Genomic DNA, 17,210 nt, shown 5'->3' with positions numbered 1-17,210 from the left:
GCTGTAACAAAGTACTTCCACTATTACAAAATAGAGGAACCTCCTAATGAGTACACTCCTTTCGAGGAGGTGGAAGTACCACTCAAATTCCAAGAGCATTTGCTCTTATTTGATGGCGCCCTAAAACACAATAATCACATCACCAGGCTCGGTCCTTTAGGTAGACCAGGAGCAACGTGGCCGGTCCTAGCCGGATACACACCACATCCAGACATCGAAGGGATGTCTACGGCAGAGCTGTTAACACAGCTAAAACAATTAATAAAAATTCACAGACAATTAGTCCAATATGTGATGCGGACTTCAACAATTCAGCCAGCGATTAAACTTCCACAGCTGACCCCTCACCAGGGGAACACAAATAAAATTACACCACAGAACATCCAATCCTGCCTAGGTAAAGTACCGGCTAAACGGGAACAAATACCATTCTGGTTGGCACAGAAAATTACCCAAATAGAGGCGGTGTTTCCTGACACCACCCCGCTAGAAAAGCACAGGATTCTGACTATCTGTCTTCCAATGGGAATCGCACCACACATTGAGGACTGTGACACTTGGGGTACAGTCTTTGCTTCCATCTACACAAAAACGTACGGTGTTCCATCCATTTCGGTAATACCAGATGTGCTAAAACAAATTCAAGATGAATATGGTCCGGAACCCGCTTTAACTCTTGGTATGAAATTACTGAAAGACTTCAAGCAGGTCTCGGCTATATTATTAGCCAACATAAAAGGTGAAGCAGCAAACGTGGCGATCCGCCAGAGGTTAAAAGAGACAGATATAGCAGACCAACCAGCTGAAATTGCCAGAATCATAGACAAATCCTATGAGGAACTAGGCAGAGATAGTTTAGGTGGAATACCAGTAAAACCGCAACTAATTGAAAGTCCTGAAAAAATATTTTTTAATAATAAATCTACATCACCAAAAAAGATCTGGGATGGAAACAAACAATCCAATCCTAAAGAAAAGAAATTCCAGTCCCGAGGAAGGTCTCCTAGGCGAAGACAAAAATCTCCAAACCAAAGACACAGGTCACCCCAGAGTGACCCCTCTGGGAATAGATATAACCTTAGAAATAGGGATAATATAAAAAAGCCTGATAGATATCAAGACATTGATACACGTCCCTCTCAATCTTTTCAGACTTCCTCGCAGAAATCGGAAAGAAGAGGACGATCAGAACAAAGAGAAGAGCACGCCAAGTCCAAAGACAAGGAACCTGCTCAGCTAAAAAAGAAATTACAATTTCCAAAAAAGAAGGTAGCCAGTATCAAGGTAGTTAACAATGCCGAGAATACTGAGGACACAACTGAAAAACGGGGAGTGGGCTCAGACAATGCTAGACAGTGCAGCAGAAGTGAGCATAGCTCGCAAAGTCCTTATGAATCATCTGGAGACAGTGGACACGAATGAATATCTTCAAGTGGAAACTGCGGACACCAGAGTTAGCAAACCTCACAAGATATACGAGATAACATTACGTATAGAGGGAGATAAGACTAGGAAAATAAGGGGACTATTTTGGGATAACCTCTCCGAGGGCTATGACATCCTTCTAGCTGAAAAAGACTGGCCACCAGAGTTTGTTAGGGAGTGCCCTCATGGCGAAGAAATAATTATGCCTGCCTTCTCGAATCATATCCCGATTCATAAAAAATACACACTTGCCAGAAAATGGGCAGTGGCTTTAGCTCCTGCCTTATATAAAAATCATGTAGGATGGGATGAGGACTCTCCTCCTCACAAAATCCAGTTAAAATCACAACCAACTGCACAAAGGCAGTACCCAATTAAGCAAGAAGCTAAAAAACAGGTAAATGAAATACTAGATCAGCTAGAATACCAGGGGGTGATTGAAACTTGCACCTCACAAATGAACAACCCTTTGTTTCCGGTCTCCAAACCAGACAATTCATATCGTCTAGTTTTGGATTACCGACACCTTAACACATGTTGCAAAACTTTTGCAGTGCAAAACTCACACAGTGCTGCACTAATGAATAACATAGTGCGCAAAAAATACAAAACAACATTAGACATTTCTAATGGATTCTTTTGTCAAAACATAGCACCAGAGAGCAGATATTTAACTGCGTTCTCAATAAATGGCACTCAAAAACAATTCTGTCGGTTAGCCCAGGGGTACAAGAACAGCCCGGGGGTATTCTCAGCGAGAGTAACAGAATTACTACAACTATATGATGATGAAGCATTATCTTATGTCGATGACATTTACTTAACAGATTATGACTTGGAGACTCACTTGAAAAGAGTGAATACCATAATACTTGGGTTCGCAGCAGAGGGTTACAAATTCAACTTTAAAAAATCCAGAATTGCCCATCTGACAGTCCTATTCTTAGGATATGAGTTATCAAGTGAAGGCAAAAGCCTGGCTGACAATTTCCTAGAGAAATGTGCCGTACTCCAAGCACCTAGAACACTAAAAAACTTACAGTCAATTCTAGGCTTCCTAAATTTCGGAAGAACATACATTGCAAATTACGCAGAAAGGGTCAAACCCCTTTATGATCTAATTAAACCAGATTTTAAAAGATCCAATTGGACTCAAATACACACAGAAATTTTGAGATCCTTACAAACAGACATGCTAATTAAAACAAAATTAGAAACACGTGATAACACACGCAATCTTGTGATTCGAGTCATCCCAGGGAGATGCGGATTCACATACCTGACCTCTAATGAGGGAGAAAAGGTACCAATTGCATTCAAATCACACTTGTACACTAAGGCTGAAATGAAATTTAGCCCTACGGAAAAAATTCTAACTGCAACACAGACAGCTATAGCAAAAGAACGAGCCCTGGCACAAGGTAAACGAATAATAATCGTGACACCGATACCAGCCTTAGAGGCTGTAACAAAAGCAAGCATTCCGAATGCTAAAGCACTCCATCCAAGATGGATACAATGGGCTAACTCTCTTGCTGCAACAGACGTAGCATACGAATTTGATCCCAACTTAAAAACACAAGAATTTCTCCAATATGAATTTGAATGTCCTCTGCCGACCGAAATTCTGCCTCTAGAACAATACGGCTGTATAATATATACAGACGGATCAGCACAACCCGCGGTAGGGGGTAAACAAGCTTACAGTGCTGCTTGCGCGATTGTCAAAGGTCGCTGGCACGAAGGAAAATTTAAACCAACCCTCACTAAAACACAATCTCTAGGAGATTGTACAGCTCAGCGAGCTGAACTACTGGCGTTCAAGATGGCGCTTGAAAATACCAATCGAGAATTCCCCACACTCATAGTGTGCGATTCGTATTATTGCGTTCAGTCTTATAATGAATACTTGCAGATCTGGCTTCAGAATGGCTTCAAGGATGCGAAAGGTGGCACAATCAAGCATAAAATGCTCTGGGAACAAGTAGTTCTTTTACAAAAAGAACTACCAAAGACTCACGTGACACACTCACTGAGTCACCAGCGTGATGGCGTTCACGTTGCAGGGAATTCATTGGCTGAGACAGCCGCAGCGGCAGCCACTAAATCGGCTCCCGTAGTTCGAAAAAAGCGTACATTAAAATACATTGACGGTGAAACAGTGCTGGCGGTGAAAACGTCATCAAAAGGCGACTGCTCAGCGTTACCGATCAACTATCCACTCAATTATACATACATAATCGATGCAAACTCCGTCCCTTTTGCTCGAATCCCTGGAGTGGGGGATAGAGTGATTCCAAACATGGACAGGAGAAACTTGTTAATCGCAGACGCACATATGGGCGAGGGTCTCAGACACCTCAAACTAAAAGATTCTCTGGAAGAATTACAATCACGGTACTGGTGGCCAGGCATGAGCCTGCGTCACACCATGTTTGTAAAAAACTGCCCAAACTGCAACAGAGATCACAGTGGGGAGAGAAACAGTTTAATACCTCGTCGTTCTACTCCAGAAAAAATCAGGAGTAAAAAGGAAGGGTTGCGATTAACATATACAGGCTAGTTCCACTTATAATGTAGATCACCAGCACTCGGCTGACGTCCGGACTGTTATACAAAGATTTGCGAGTCTAAATGGCATATACGCTAAGAGCATGCTACGTTTGACCATTGTTTTCACTCTAGCCCTCCAGCCTGAGGGGAAACATGGCCAAATGAGCATAGCCCAGCGGGAATCTTCTCACTTCCTTCCTGAGGGTACGGGATGGTGTAAAGAAAAAACCAAGGCATAAAGCAATCTATAACGGAAAGGATATTAGGTTCGGGAGCTGGGTGGGTCAAACATCTAATAAGTGTCCAACGTAGTCTCAATAACTTGCCAAGAAATTCTCTGAAGGGATTCAGTCCGTACGAATTATTATTCGGAACTAGGATGATTATCTCTGACCTTGACAGTCAGACTTCAGTGGTGAAAGAAAAAAGCTTTGATATCAAAGACCGTTTGGCTATTTTGCAGGACTTAAACAAAACAAGAAAAGACCTGAGCAACATAAAGTTGAAACAACAGCCAACAACCACTGAAGAACCAGCACCTGTCCCAGCAAGACCTGTCTGGATTCCAAAAGTCGGGGATCTAGTCAGGGAGAAGATCGCGGTAAAGAAGGAATTTGGGCCTTCTTACAGAAAAGCAGTTCCTGTCTTGTCTGTCAACGGGACAAGATCAGTTGTACTACCGCCACTTGCTGGTAAAAAGGAGAACCGAGTTGTATCCATCGACCTGGTAAAACCACAATCATGTGGCCGATAACAAACAGTAGGCCAAGTGGACTCCCAATAAGTAGCAGAACACCAAGGTTTGCTACCAGTACAGAGGTCCTAACGAAGAGGCTCATCACATTCGAAACGCCTACAGAAGAACAACAAGGACTATGCAACCATGCAATAGAACTCAGACCTCTGAAAACCCAAATAAAAACATTTAGCAGAGACACACCAATCTATAATGAAGTACCAAGTGAAAATGCAAGAAACAGAAATCCTGAACCAATTGGAACAATTGACAGAACTGCATCCGGCTACTTCATAAACTTCGATGATTCCTCTGAAAGCCTCAGTGAATCAAAGACACAGCCATCATCAAAAACCTTTAAAGATAAAGCTAAGGAACTTTTGAAACAACTGAAAGAAACATATCTGATTTCTCCATGGATTGAATTTTGGGTGGGTTTTGGTGCATTTATCCTCATACTTTGGCTCATCATGGTACTAACTTTGGGACGCTTCATTGAGGGAAAATATGCTAAAATGGACACAGCAAGTCAGAAAATCAACTTGATCCTCAAACCACACACATCTTCACACGTCGAGAAAAGAGAACTTTCTTCAGCCAACTTCACAGCCAATCGATACCTGGTGGGGTAGCCTGGGACAACACTGACTATGAAATTTATGGTCCGGTCGAGATCCTGAAATATCCACACCAAATTAAGATCTCCTTGAGTGACTTTGTAAAACCAAACTCATTTGCTGATGATTGGGACTTCGAAAGCATTAATAATATGATGTCTGATTTAGTAATGTCTGCTAAATTTACCAAACATGATTATTTGCAGGGTTCTACAAATTATGATAGTATGTACTGTTATAACCACTATGGTAACCATTTTTTACATAGATCTGCACAACCTAGAAATGTTTTAAATTATAATCAATGGGAACATTGTGCAACACCTCCTAAAGGGAGCTCAAGAACCGTTTACGACAAATATTCATATTTTTCTGGTTTTAACACAAGTAATGCTGAAGCATTTTATTTTAAATTGTCAAATAAGACAGGGACCAAGACAATGATAACCAACACAAAATTGATATATTCAGACTCATTTTTTGAACAAATGAATACTTTTGGATTTGATTATTGGGACAAAAATGTTGAATTGAAAAGTGTTTGGGGTACAAAAGAATGGCAAGTACAGGGTATAGAAGCTTTGTTTAGAGCCTGCATGATCCCAGAACAAATGATAATTTTAAATGACACTGTTCAACAAACCACCTGTCTTGGCTTAGCCAAAATCAAAGATTTAAATAAACCGTCTATTCCAAAGCCAACAATGTTTAGCAACACTTCTACAGATGAAGAGATAGACGTAAACCATATATTAAACCAAAACAGAACACATCCTGATTGGAAACAGTGGTTGATCTGGCCCACAGATACAAATAACTGTCAAGACAGATTCCTGAACAAAACACAGGGGTTCAAAATGACCAGGCCAGACCCTAGATATCCTCAAAGACATCACCCAGGGATAATAACAACCTACAGTGTGGGCAAATTATGCCTTCAGTGGCTACAAACTTCCACACTGGCAGAAATTAAGCAACACCTAACTTTACTTACTGATGGTGCTGACTTGCGTGATTTCATAATGGGACCACGCAAACAGCGTCAAAAACGTTTCATAGCAGCCTCTGTATATGCAGCATACAATGAGGCCTGGAAGGTTACTCAAATTGAAACAGCAGAGAGAATACGGGAAATTGACCGTATTAATTTGGAAAAATCACTTTCTGTAGTGGACAATGGGTTAATGACTCTGTCCTCCAGAATTTTTTCTTTGGACAGCATTGTGTCGTCAGCAATCGATATATTATCGCAAGACTTACTGTTATTACAACACGGTCAGTCACAATTGCGCTCTATTGTACAGCTTGGCTGGACGTTACAAAATCTGCGTTCAGGCTATGTGCCTTGGCGTTTAATCAACACAACGTCATTATTCCAAATCTTTAACCTTACTGATAGACAAATCAGTATGGCACAAAAGGGTGCTGATTATACAATCTTGAGCATTGAAAAACTAGAAAGATTACCAGTGACAATGTCAGAACGACCTGTCAGTGAATGGATAATACATGGAATAATAAATATTCCAATCTCAACCTTCAGGTTTCAATACTGCCAAAAATATATACAGGCTGGCATGTACGAGAAATTGGGAAAGGGGTACATTAAAACAACATGGAACCTGCCCTATTCACATGCATGTGTCAGTAATAAAGGACAGAAAGTGTTTCTTAGTGGCAACAATTGTGCGATGTCACTAAGCGGCACACTTCTGTGTAACGGAATTAGTTTGCATGGAGCCTGTGAAGGGAATTCATACAACCTTTCATGTCACCAGCAAGGCGCACCTGCAACAGAAATAGAACCATTCTTTCAAAGACTCTATAATGGGAGTTACATTCTAATTGTAGACCGCAGATGTTGTAGTCTTATGCCCGGGACTCCTTATCTAGTTACTACGACTGCGAAGGTCAAGTGCTGTGGACGCTCATTGTTCCCCAGCTCCTTCCCAGACAGGGAGGCAAGGGCATGGCCCGATTTGAAAATTACTTCTATTCGAATAGATACTTTAAGCAGAATGAAAACAGTGCTTCTTCAGACGCCTACAAGGCTCTCGTCATCAAAAGAAACGTATGATCTACAAGTCGCAAGGACGACTGCAGAGATACATACATTATTATCAACTAATTCCCCCGTACATTTCGCGGAAATCCTGAATGAAATCTTAAATATTTCTGATACCAATGGGGTCTCAAAGGTATTTAAGACAGTATTTTCGATGGCATTAACACCATTCAAAGCCATACTGGGTATTTTTCCAGATTTCGTCCATTCGATTTTTGGCGGACTTCCCCTGATCTTGGGACTAATTGCAGGAATCCTATTCTTAGTCCTTATTTTTCGTTATGGCAACCCATGTCACAGACCAAACTCTCGCGACAATGGAAGAAACAATCCTAGCCATTGGATACCGGGACCGGATAACAAAAATCCTGGGACTCTCCCGGCTTAGAGACCTGAACATGACTTGGTTTCTATCATTTCGACCAATGTGGCAAAGATGTGTTTTACCTGTATTAAGGTGTCTGCTATGCGGAGAAGAATGCGTGTTAGACACCTGTCTGACGCTACAATCGGATGCGCCAATGGATGCAGAAACATTGTTGAGCCCGATCAAGGTTCATGCTTTGTGCTGCCCTCAAAGGCTACCAATCCTGATGACGGCATTCGTGGAAGCTTCACCACTACGATTGATGGGTAGTGAAGTTCAAGATGAAAGCAGCATCGATCAGGTACGACCTTCTGTCAGCAATGCGAATCAGAATGTCAATGGAGACAATCATGCGCAAGAATGCATGATTACTACCTATTTCCGAGTTAGTGGAACTTTCCCAGGAAGCTGTTGACAGTTTTTTCGAAAGCCTAAATGATATGATGTTCTCACCCGAACAGAAATAGAGACTTTTGAGCAAGATCGCACACGGCGTTCCCTGAATTCGGCCTTCAACTTTAATAATAAAGTCACATGAACAGATTTTTCCTCCAGTTCACGGACAGCAATTTTTCAGCAGCCCCAAATATTTTTGCATATTTTTCGGGACACTATCTTCTGCTTAAAGTAAGAACTATTCTTAGAGAACTAAGGTTTCTAAATTTTAGATAGCTTATAGACATTAGCTGCCCGCTGATACGTTCATAGATATTTTATTCTGTGATGGAATGGTCTCGAACCTTTTTTCTGTATTAAGAGCCATTTCATGTGTAATTCTCATATACCAAATAAGCAATAATGTATACAAATGCGTGATTACTTTAGCATTATTCTACAGCTTGAGTGCATACAATATATATGTCTGCAAATTTTCTGTATATTTGAAGAATTTCAAAATGCATTTATGTATTTTGGGGTGGTAAGGTATACACACTACTCTATAGTATGTTGTACTATGTTATACTATGCCTAGATTAGTAAATATGACCATAGTTAGCGTGGAGTGGGTGTCATGTATTCCTATAGGTCCTGAATCGATCCCCCTATTCCTGACCCTATTCTAGTTAAACAAACCAACAAGTTAACTAGCAGTCAGCCCATGAGGCAGAAAACCCCCATGATGCAGATACCGTTATCTGACGCAGTCACACTACGGCACAGGAACGTGTTATCTGATTAGGTCATAATGCTTGCGATCTAATTAGACAAGCGATATTCCTCCAGCCCCTGATAAGGCATACGGAGTTCTCATAACAAATCAAACCTATGACAACCTGGGCAAAACCCTGCGGCCATTGTTTTGATTTCACCGAGAACTTCAGTAAAAGAATGTGCTAACGAGCAAGTCGTATGACATCCTTATTGACGTATCTATGTCCATCCTTACGTCAATCTCGGCACCTTAAAGGTATAAATATTACCGATCTTGCCCTATGCAAACACACGCGTGGTGACGAGACGGAGCAGCCATACTTGCCGAAGCCAAGAGCAGAGCAGACCCCGCTGGCAGCAGCCCCGCCTTCCTGACGCGCTGAGAGACGCGCTGCTTTCTCCTGCCGAGAAATCCAGCCCCGGCGTTTCTGGGTAGCCCTCGCAGGCAGCCTGGAATATCGAGACCAGAGAGAGAGATACCATTCCTCATTCATCCTAACTTCCAGGTACAGAACTGAATAACCCCTCACAGAGAATTCTTTAGTTATTCACTTGGCAAAAACAAACTTAACTTAAACTGTAACTTTCTATTCCCGCCCACGCATTAGACTTAGGTCAGGTACACGGGGTAGGCGTATCTAGAAACACCAGTTGAGTACGTTTAGTCAAATGTATATGTGTATGTAATATATTTTATTCATTTTAAAACATCTTATGGCTTAGAAACCATATCAATGTTTTTACAGTATTACTTTATACTATTGCTTTTAATGTATGCACTTTACTTAACTATAAGTATTGCAATAATATCGATCCATTTCTCTTGTATGAGAAAAGAGACTGATCAATAAATAACACCTTTTTATTGAACACGCCCGTCTCTTCCTTTTCTCTACATTCTGATGAGACTAAGAATGCACGTACTGACCGAGTAAAATAAATTGCCTTTTGTTCACACGACTCTCGAGATTTACTCTTGATTAGGGGAGAGCAAAGTTGTCATGTTCTATGGTTGTCAGAAACTAAATCCCTTCTTGTCTAATCAGGGAAGTTAAGTCCTCCTTGAACATTCGAGAAAGTTTCTAGTGAACTCTGAGCTAAGCTGGCAAACCCAAAACTTTAAGTCTAGTATCGACAGTAGTAGACCTAGTTAACGTCTGGCCTAGGCCTTTACTGCTGTAGGTATTATTCCAATGCGCAGAGCCTATTGGGATGATAGGAGCTACACTACAGCTCAGGCTCTCAGATTTCCGAGCACAAGTGTGGCATAAGAGCCAAGGAGAAGAGGGGAGCCTCTGAGGGGAGGTGGATGGGTCGCATGTGAATCTATGAAAGATACTAACACTGGAGAACCACAGTTTTCAGGTAAGCAACTTATGTTTCTCTCCGCTATTGGGGTATCTTTCATAGATTCACATGCTTGAATCAGAGTAGATAGCAGTAATTCGAGAACTGTGCATGATAAGCCTTAAGTACATTGTAAACAGAGTACGAGAGAATACATATACGTACATTACAGTATAGCAGTAAACATGGGCACATCTGCAAAAGCAGAAATATACATACAATGTGTGCAGGAGGAGGTAAGAAACAGAGACTCACCTTACTTAAAAAGATTACAAAGCACCGCTTGCCCCACAGCTGTGTCAGCATTGTTGGCATCTTCCAGACAGTAGTGCTTGGTCGTAGCTCTGCAAATCTGATGAAGAGGCACACCAGCAAAGAGAGAAGTAGAAGAGGAGACTGCTCTAGTAGAGAGCACTTTATTCGTTGCATGAAGGGTCTTGCCTGCTTGCCGATTGCAAAAGGAAATTTCTCTAGATATCCAACGTGCAATAGTTTGTTTAGCAACTGGAGGTTCTTTACGCATCCTGCCGTAGGCTATGAAGAGCTGATCAGTTTTACGGATACTGGTTGTTCTTTGCAAATAAAATTTCAAACATCTCTTAACATTTAGAGAATGTACAGTCTTTTCTGCTGGCGACTGTGGATTAGGGAAAAAAGTCTTTCAGATGACCGTCTCATTCAGGTGGAACTCAGATGGAACTTTAGGAATAAAGGCCGATTTAGAGCGTCTTTGGTGAATTGAAGAAAAGGAGGTTTAAAAGTAAAAGCATGTATCTCGCTGACTTGCCGAGCCGAAGTAGGAATTAAAAGTAGCGATGTCTTCCAGGAGATGAATTTAAGATCAGCCCTACGAATGGGCTCAAATGGAGACTTTATGAGTTGTGCCAACACATTGTTCAGATGCCAAGGAGGAGGCGGGCGTCAAATTGGAGGGAACATCCGAAATAAGCCTTTGAAAAATTGTTGAATAATTCTTGAAGAATAAAGAGAATTGGAACTATCCTGACGGAATCTGGAAATTGCGGCCAGAAAAACCTTCAGGGTAGAGTGAGAGAGGTCGGATTTTGCTAATTGTAAGAAAAAAGGCAGAAGCTGCTCTGGCGTAGAGTGAACAGGGTGAACATGTATTTATTTACTTTATTCATCATTATTTGTAAAGCGCAACTGACACCCTACGGGTAACCTGGCGCTGTGATACAGGGACTAGCTTAGGGCAGAGAGGATGCCAAGAAGCATACTCAAGGGTAGAGCCAGGTTTTTAACCTTTTTCTAAACTGCAGGATGTTGTCTATTTGTCTCGTATCAAATGGAAGAGTATTCCAAAGGCGGGACGCTGCCGCACTGAAGGCCCTACCTCTTGATTTGACTTTCCTAACTCTAGGAAACCCTCACCAGATTAGCCGATGAGGAGCGCAGTGCTCGTGGAGGGACATACCATGTCAGTTTCTCCTGCAGCGATTTGGGCCCATGATCATGTAGAGCCTTAAATACTATAAATAGTGCCTTAAATCGTATCCTCTGCGAGACTGGCAGCCAGTGTAAATCTGAGAGTGCCCGGGAGGCGGAGGAGCGGCGTTGCTGCACTAGTACCAGTTGAGCCGCCATGGTCTGTACTCTCTGCAATCTCTCAATCAAATATTGTGGGGATTCTGTTAGGATGTGTCAGCAGCGCCAAAACAAGTACTGCCACTAACCTTTAGTACCACCAGCGGGGACGACGGAGTGTACAGAAGTCCCCCATCTCCCCTGAGCACAACCACACACAGAGTAGATATACACTACTATGTAAGGAAGCACCCCGGGGAATAGAGAAAATAATAAACTCTGCTGCTGTGCTGGAGTCTTCATACACCTTAAGTCTGGTCTATGGCTCAGTATAACTTCAGAAGTCACCCCACAAACATAAGCTGCAGGTGAAAAAACTGAGAGGGGTATGAGAAACAACTTAGGGATTCATTCATATCACACAACAGGATTCTCGTATAGTCAGATACTCACAATATAACAAGCAGCAATACTCTTAGGGCCCGATTCACAGAAGTAACTACCTAAACTTACTACTTTTGGTATTCACACTAGTTAGGATTTTGTCTTAAGACAGACTTAAGACAGACTTAAGTAAGAATTTTGTATTAAGTCTGTCTTAAATTTGTCTTAAGTTTGTCTTAAGTTTTTCTTAAGACAAACTTAAGACAAAATCCTAACTTCTGTGAATACCAAAAGTAGTAGTAAGTTTAGGATTTTGTTTTAAGTTAGTTCTGTGAATCGGCCCCTTAGGAAGGTTCTGAGACTATCCAATCCCAGAGAGACCATACACTGAGAGACGATGAACTGGAATGCCAGGGAGTTTATGAGCTCACTGAACCCAAGGATGATTTCAATCAACAAACAAAGTCACGGTAAATGGTGCCTTAAGAGGACTATGAATTGCACCATAAAAGAGCATAAGATCCCTGTTAATAGCACAGGGTAATAGCGAAGGAATAAAGTTGTGCACGCAGTAGTCACAAGCTCAAGTTCCATACCACTGAGCAATTGCACGCAAAACCACTGTTTGAGGGCACAGTGTAGATTGTTGGCGCAGGCTCCAAAAGAGACGACCAGCGTGGAAATAATTTCAAAATTAAACTGTTTCATAAAGCAGAAGGAGCACTCCAGCACTTCCTTTCTGAGTGCGGCTAAATACCTTGCGTTTTCAGCGTTGGGAAGATACAGAAACCTCTGACCTTTAAAGCAACCCTTCAAACACTTCAGAATGAAGAAATGTCAGCAATGGTGATTAATGTGAACCAGCTGGAACACTCCTTAGAGAAAGCCCGGGCCTCGGAAAGCAATTGCCTTGCTTTTCTATGTACGGTGGGAATCACACTTCGACGACGGGGAATGATTCAAGAATGTGAATCTATGAAAGATACCCCAATACTGGAGAACAGCAGATGTCTCACTACTGAAGCTCTTACCCAAGTTGCTTTAGCCTTAGTCATATCTCACATTGACTACACTAACTATATACTTTGGCATTCCGGCATACCAATCTAAAAGACAGCAACTAGTGCCAAACCAGGCTGCTAGATTAATCTATCGCCAGGCAAGAATGCAGTATGTCACCCCTCTTATGAAAAAGTTACATTGGCTTCTGGTAGTCGAACGCAGTGCATTCAAGTTGGGATGCCTCCTCTTTAAAGCGCTCCATGGCAACTGCCCAGTGTCTGTATCTACTCGGGTCCAGAGATATATCCACACTCGGGATATTAGGTCTTCCCATTTGAATCCCCTAGCCACTCCGTCCTTTAAATGCTAGAAATTGGGGGGGGGGGGGGGGGGGACTAAGATTTGCAGTACTGGCTCCTCAATTTTGGAATTCTCTCCCTCAGGACATTAGATACATGATATCATATCCTCAATTTTGGAAACTCTCAAAGACATGGCAATTTTACCAGGCTTATGAATGAATCACTTAGCGGCAGGACTCCCTTGTACGCAGCGCCATAAAACCTTGTGGTGTGAGCGCGCTTTATAAGTATTTTTAACATAAGATAACAACATTGTCTAAATGGGACAACCTGGAAAGTGTTATTAACAGAAACAGTGAATTCTGCAGCTTGTCTGTGTATCTTTTATCTGCACTTCGCGGACTCCTCACATTCCTCTCGAGAGAAGGTCCTGCCTCCTACTCATTACTGTTGTTTCAGTAACTGTTTCTATCACGTGTTCATGTTTCATTGACTTGTATTAGGAGAAAAGTGTATAAAAATAAATTGTGTAGCATTAGCATTATATACTCCAACTTGCTTTAGGGTGGATGCTCTCGTCCATTTCAAAGACAATTGTCACTTTTTAGTTTACTTGGCCTTTTGCTATTTTTGCATTAAATGTATGATAGATGTGTTGGCCTCCAGGTGTGTTGTGTTTTATTTTACATATCAGAAGAGATGCTGAGGAAAATGACAGTCCAATATACACTTTCTTCATATAAATCAACTCACAGTATTCTGTTCTGGAGGTTCAGTCCCATAGACATTATCTCTAACTGAACACCCTAGGAAGCATGTGCTTTTCAAACCAGTTGCCCTCTGATGCGGCGTCCTCGCTATTGGATAAGTCAGTATGTCCTGAATTTTAGGAGGGTTACCGTATCTAGTGCACCCTGTTAGACGGCGCTCACCTGTGGCAGTAAGATGTTAATAGGCACCTTATCACCTATGCACGGGGCAGGGCTTTGAGTTACAGAGCTCCTCACGCTGTGGAGAAGATTAGGTCACATTTACCTGTTTTCCCATATTTGGTCCTGATGAAATGCCAACAGATTGCTCCATTACTACACAAGGCATGAAAAAAGTTGACGTCAAGTATAGACCGCAGCTTACCAGCAGGTCCATAGGTGATCGACACTTTCACACAGTGATAGGGGCCATTTGTTCCTCAATTTCTCTGCCACTGTTTTTAATCTCAACATGGACCAGGAAGATCACATTAACTATATTGCGGCAACTGGTCGATAGTTGATCTTATATTCAGACTTTCACCAATCTCACATCTTATGACACAACATCCTCTGTCCTACTATGCTCATCCGGTGTACTTAATAAAAGATCTCCGACAAAGTGCCCTCTGGTGGTGCCTGCCAGGCATTGTAGCGCCGGCCTGGTGAGGAGTATAGCCCAATGATGAAGCATGTCACCTTCAGGTGAATGAACGCAACTTGTCTTAAAAGCACATGCTTCCTAGGGTGTCTGCGTTCAGTTACAGATAATGACTCTGGGACTGAACCTCCGGAACAGTATACTGTGATTTGATTGTGTTTTATTTTAACAAATGTACATTGCAGATATTGGCCCTTCCTTGTTTCACAAATATGATCGGATACCTGCCTCAGAGCGCACTTCTTACAGACGAGTATGGGGTTATCATGTTGCTGCGACAAGCTCCTTACCTGTGTGAGTTATCGGGAACGATGCAGGGGCAGACCGAAACTAGCCACATGTGGCGATCAATGACAAATACTGAAGAATGAACAGAGCTTCCAAGCTGGTGACCATTACTTAATTGACCCTGAAAATAAAAGACACGTTTTTAGTATTCTGGTGACTCATGACCATAAAAACAAAGGATATAAATTAAATATTATGTCAAATACTTAAAAAATGGAACTGCATGTGCTGAATCGATGTTGCCCCAGGTCATGCGTGACACCTTCCACCAGGTCATGTGTGACACCTTCCACCACTATTGTTTATGGGACTTGTAGTTTTGCTTTTCTCATTAAAAGGATGGTCTCGTCCCAGTGTTCTAAGCGATGATAGTTAAAATCAGAGGCCTGAGTGAGGGTGAAGCATGACACTGCTCTGTTTAGCAGTGAGATGAATGACAGTCCCTCAGCCCTTCCATTCTTTGACAGACATTATGGTCACTGTAACACTGGGCAGGGGACGGGAGGAAAAGAACCGGATAATGTTGAGTGGTGGCGTAGTGAACTGACGTCCTCCCCCTCTCTGCCTCATTATCAGCATGACTGGAACAGGGGAGAATCCTGTTCCTGGGATCTAGCCGACGAATTGGATGACGGCCCCTTTAACTGGAAGACACACGAGTATGCAGCTCCACCCCCTGATGACGATGCAGGATTCCTAGTGGGTAAACACGCGGAAGAAGATGTCCTGGCGTGTGACGTCACCGACCAAGGATCAAGAGTGGGAGAGCGGCCCGGAGGAGCAGAGAACGGAGCTTTTGGAGGCGAACCCGAAGACGACAGGAGTTAGCCAGGAGGCCACCGGATCCATGAATCGCCGTGCCACACTCCCGAGGGAGGAGTGTGGCTACAACAGGTATGGCAGCGTTTGGCGGGCTGGGTAGGAAGACGGGGTTCTTCTAAACCGTAGCCGCATGTGTGCCAGAATATCTGCCCATCCTTTCTTTGTCTTCACCAAGTAAATATACCCCTCCTCACCAGTAATCACGCCTCCGCACCCTCGCACGTTTAATAAAGTGTTTAGCACCTTAGCACGGGTGTCCCCTGGACTTGCCCGGTTCCCTGTGGGAGAGTCCAGATAGAGTACATATCCTGATGATCTGTACCTGTTTCTTTTCCCTGGCAGAGTCCAACGAGAAGTTAGGAAGAACGGAACATCCCCTGAAGTCTGCTTCTTAACCATCTGGAAACAAGACCATAACCAGACGCCATCACGGACCCCAGAGATTTTCAGAGAGACACCTTGACAACCTGACATAAAAAAACATTTTCCAAAATAAAACCTTACCTACCCCGAACTGGTCTTAGATCTCTTCTTGATCCCACGCCACAATCACACACTACAGCATCTTTCCCTTTAAACCGAAGATAACAGCCTACAATAAAAAACTAACCAAAAAGCAACAAAACTAGAAAATGCATTTCCAAAAGCTGCAAAAGAGAAACTGTTAATACAAATGAACAATATTAAACTTTGTTGGTACCTTAGTAATGTCCTCACTTCTGGGCTTCACTCCATCTGCAGCAATAACGCTCTGAAAGGAGAAATTACTGCTGTGAGTCTCAGAGTCTTCAGTATTACTGGTCTCAGTCACGAAGACTGTGGTGTCGGAAGATAACTTTCTCTTATTTGGCATCATAGATCCACCAGTCACGCCATCGCTATTAGCAGACAGGCCACTGTCAGCAGCATCATAACTTCAGGCAGACCAGTAAAGCGGATCTCACCACTCACATTGGGTGAACAGACTCGTCTCTGCTACATGCATTCACTCTGTTCTCAAATTTGCTTGGGGCTGCCAAAATGCAAAGAGCTGCAATATATTCGCCACACTTTCCTGACTACCTTGTTTTAAAAAGTTGTGACATTCAAGCGTGATTCTTGGTTCATCTCCAAGCTGAATTGCTTTAGAGGTTCTATTGCCACACAATACTATTCCCATATTCCAGTTTGTCCACAGGGTGCTTCAAGCCTGGTA

At 42.5% G+C, this 17,210-nt stretch overlaps 1 long non-coding RNA gene across 1 annotated transcript in view; it reads right to left on the bottom strand.

Moving 5' to 3' along the window:
* LOC144805653 (uncharacterized) overlaps nt 1-16,769 on the bottom strand; it is a 67,616-nt gene extending 50,847 nt beyond the window's left edge. Inside the window, exons 1-2 of the long non-coding RNA XR_013605568.1 lie at nt 16,716-16,769; nt 15,196-15,314 (exon numbers count right to left, since the gene is read on the bottom strand). This is a non-coding gene — a long non-coding RNA (uncharacterized LOC144805653). The remainder of the gene's footprint in view (nt 1-15,195; nt 15,315-16,715) is intronic.
* Between the last annotated feature and the right edge of the window lie 441 nt (nt 16,770-17,210).

Source organism: Lissotriton helveticus (genome assembly GCF_964261635.1).
Source record: "Lissotriton helveticus chromosome 1_1 unlocalized genomic scaffold, aLisHel1.1 SUPER_1_unloc_17, whole genome shotgun sequence".
In the NCBI taxonomy this organism is placed as follows: Eukaryota; Metazoa; Chordata; class Amphibia; order Caudata; family Salamandridae; genus Lissotriton; species Lissotriton helveticus.
Note: the sequence above shows the minus strand (reverse complement) of the source record. Positions and strands in the feature narration are given on the sequence as shown.